This window comes from Brachypodium distachyon, chromosome 5, assembly GCF_000005505.3.
Source record: "Brachypodium distachyon strain Bd21 chromosome 5, Brachypodium_distachyon_v3.0, whole genome shotgun sequence".
In the NCBI taxonomy this organism is placed as follows: Eukaryota; Viridiplantae; Streptophyta; class Magnoliopsida; order Poales; family Poaceae; genus Brachypodium; species Brachypodium distachyon.
Genome location: NC_016135.3, coordinates 16,955,490 through 16,959,275, shown reverse-complemented (window position 1 = coordinate 16,959,275; position 3,786 = coordinate 16,955,490). Strand labels below are relative to the sequence as shown.

The following is a 3,786-nucleotide window of genomic DNA, read 5'->3' as shown; positions in this document are numbered from 1 at the left end:
TTCGTCGGACCGATGACACCAGCAGCATGGGCAAGATGGTCTTCTCGCCGAACCCCAGGCCCGAAGACTACACCGCCGTGGCCATCTGGGGCCTGAATCAGGTCGCCTACATGAGTAGCAAGGAGAAAGGCTGGAAGATCTTGGATGTCGGCACTGTGTCCGACCTGGCTTACGACACTGAAGGAGGAGATGTGTACTTGCTAGATTCACGCGCGGGGCCATGCGCGTGCTCCGCATCCCTCGCGGATCGACGCCGGATCCGCAGAAGCCAATCGCCATCGAGCCCTTGATGCCCGAGCACGCCGTGTCCCCTTTTGAGAGCAACGTCTTCGCGCCGCCTTACGACGCTGTGTCGAGTCTAATGTTCATGAAGAAGCTCTTCTTCTACGAGGCCACCTGTTCCAAGTGTGGCAGAACACCAGCGCCACCGTGCACGTGCGCTCGCCGTCGCAGCCAGGTGGTTCGTTCACTGTTGCCGCGGACAGGATCTTCGTCCTAAGGTACGACCCAGAGCGCCGCCCATGCTGGGACGTGGTGAAGGATCTGGGAGGCTGCTCGGTGTTCATCGGCAGGAACAGCCCGGCTGTGGTGCGACCCGAGGCCGTCCCCGGGGTTAGGGCCAACAGCGTGTACTGGATCGACTGGCTGGGCACACCTATGGTGTGTGACATGGCCACCGGCATCTCTACGCAGTTCATTCTTACCGATGGTGCGCGGTGCGGTATTCCGGATCATCCGGGCAGAAGAAACCGTTTTTGGTACTTCCCCAAAGACAACATGACGAGCACCAACAAAGGGAAGAAGAAACGGCGTGTATCTGGATATGATCGTCGACAACTGACCGGACAAACCTCAAACATTGAAGACCGCACGGCTAAGAAGTTGATGACGTGATCATTAATTCAATGTTGGTAAGGTATTTTTTGCATTTCTAAAGTCTTATATAATATTAGAAATCTTTTAATTTTGATAAGCATAGAAGAGAGGAGATATTTAACCTAGTAGATAAGATAATCCGGCTAGAAAGGGGAACTCACTTCTTGTGGGGGAAGAGTTGCATTGGTCAAGTCAAGTCATGCTTAGATAACTAGTGTCCCGTAATACTTGCTTTCCCTTTTCAAGTTCCCAAAATGAGCAATTGAAATCATAAACTCCCACCTTGTTTTGCATGCACTAGTGTTTTCCTAGTCTTTGTAGAGTACTATTTTGGGGATGCCAAATCTGGGAGCAGTGGTTTGGATGTTATCCTCTGGCCTTTGGCCACACAATTTTTGGGATGCCAAATATGGGACTAAAGTCACTTGAAATGCACCATAAGGGCTCTTTTTAAAAAAAAATCCATAAGGGCTCATTTGATCGGGCCGATTCCCCCCTTATCCCGGCCTCTTCCCCGGGCGGAAAAACAACGTGCCTAATCAACCTGAGGAAATTTAGAGCGCATTTTGTAGCCCACGAAGGGGTGATTTCCTGGCCTTTTCCACCACATTTCCCGGGAGAAAGCTCCACGACCCGATAGGTCGGGTAGAAAGCCCGGGCTCGCTCTCGCGACGAAGAAGGCGGCGAGTGGCGCGGGCCTCCTGAGTTCCTCCCTCCGGTGACAGCGAGCGATTCCACCGCCTCCCTCCGGCGACTGAGGGCCACATCGATCTATCCCTCCCCCCCGAGGTCCACTCCGACGCTCCTCTCTCAGGTGAAAGCGACTATATCCAGCGGCAATCGTCTCCCTCCTTCACCTGAGATCCAGTCCACCTCGAAGCTCCTCTCCCCTCAGACGTCGGACCTGGAGCCATGCATATTTTGATTGATTAGATAACTCTTTTGATGCCGCATTCCAAGACTTAATTTGAATGAAACAACTTAATTTACTTTGCACTGATATTTATTAGAGTTCTTGTTCCTATGGGCGGATCATTTCTGATGTCTAGAAAATTTACAAAATAAATAAATAGATCCACTGTTGTTGCTTTGCGTGGAAGTTATCTAGAAGAATAGCCACTAAGCTGGCCGGCCGCATATTAAGTCTAAGAAGACAGTACATCCTGTAGTGCTATGTGATTATACCTATTTTCTTGTGTTCATTCATTACAACTTTGTGCTCAGCTTCAGTGCCTTGGACCTCATATTTTGTTGTGCTGTCTGTGTGAAACCAGTTCATATTATGGATATATATGTTTCTTTAAATATCCTTGTTCCCTGTCGCGTATTATGAAATATGGACAACTGGACTATGCTATTGATCGGGATAGTCCAGACTAGTCGTATACGCTTTTCAGTTTATTGATATACAGCGAGGTAGACAAAATCTGTGAACTTTTTATATCTATCTCTTGCTGTCTTGCTAGTGTGTTTTGCTTAATGAACCAAGATACATCACACTCAATTCATGTTGCCGGTGATTGCCTGATGTATACTTATAAATGCTTTTGGTTCTGCATTTTGACCAACTCGTGTAATCTATAAACATTTGGTCGTTGACTAGAATTTCAATGTGTGTAACTTTCATGTTTCTGTAGGGTTCAGTTCATACAGGTTTTTACTGAATTGTAGATACTTCTATTTTTTATGTAATAGCAATGGCTGATGAGTGGCAAATTTACACACACAAAATAGATCCAGTGTTCTTCCTTTTGGTAGAACTTATCTAGTCTGGTCTAGTTGAAAAATGGTCCAACATTGGTGATTTCCCTTGTGTTAAATGGTAGATTGATAGATGATTCACATATAATTGCATGATCCATCATTGAAATCTAAGGATGCAAAATAGAACGGCACGATCGGGAAATCTACTGCATTCTGAATTTTTAAATTAAATTTAAGGATGCAAAATAGAACTGCCTGATCTGCAGTGTCCCTTTTTTGTGTAGAGCATAGTTGATTCACATCAAATACAATTGTCTCAGTTGTTATTTCTCTGATAGTAAATTTGATGCAGGTAGATGAAGTCAGTAATGGTTAGATCTGATGCTTAATTAGCCACTGGCTAATGATAAATTTATCTCATCTAGTCCTTGCTCCTTCATACCTTTCTAATAACCTTCTAAGAACTATTTAAAGTCTTTCTTTGCTCGCTTATCATTTCGTGATGTAATTTTTATCGGCTTCCCTAATTCTGCAGGTACTCATCCCATACTCATGCATGCTTCTGTAGGTATCTTGGAAACTTTGGAGATCATAAGGAAGGAAGCCATTGATTGGGAATTCATAAATTTGCAATGTTTCCATGGAGTGTTGTATTTGCCATGTACTCTATGTAACAAATTATGTATGTCATTAAAAATCTCTATTTTATTTGGAGTCATCGTCCAAGACAACGAGGTGTAGTACTTTTGCTTCGGGGTGCAAAACTGAAATGCTGTGATATACAAGATTGGCACGTACTTTTTATCTATAGCGATCTGAGTTTTTTTATTTTGCTTTTTACAAAGTGTCTTCTCTCAACTTTCTAGAGTTATTATGATTTTCAGGATTTAATTTTTTGTTCGACATTCATTTTGTGATTCTTCTTTCCTGAATATATCTCTTTTGCATGCAGCAGCAGCAGCGGGGTCTCTTGCTCCTCCTTTGTTCTCCCTTCTTGCCAAATGGCCATGGGGAAACCTTCCTGGATGGGGATATCTCCCCCATGGGAGAAGAGGATCCATCCCCGCTGCTCCTGAAAATCCCCCCTTGGGGTTTTTTGTCCTGGGTTTTTCTCCCCTTGTGACCAAACTAGCCCTTAGGGGGGCTTCTAATTCTGATTTGCGTCAACAATGGTACGAGCTGGAGGCTATAGCTACCTAGCTAGCG

The 3,786-nt window shown here is 45.0% G+C and overlaps 1 long non-coding RNA gene across 1 annotated transcript; it reads left to right on the top strand.

Annotated features, from left to right (window-relative positions):
• Positions 1–1,483: 1,483 nt before the first annotated feature.
• Positions 1,484–3,411, top strand: LOC106865568. Its single transcript, XR_001404736.2, has 2 exons — positions 1,484–1,690; positions 3,149–3,411. It is a non-coding gene; the product is annotated as an uncharacterized LOC106865568 (long non-coding RNA).
• Positions 3,412–3,786: the final 375 nt, after the last annotated feature.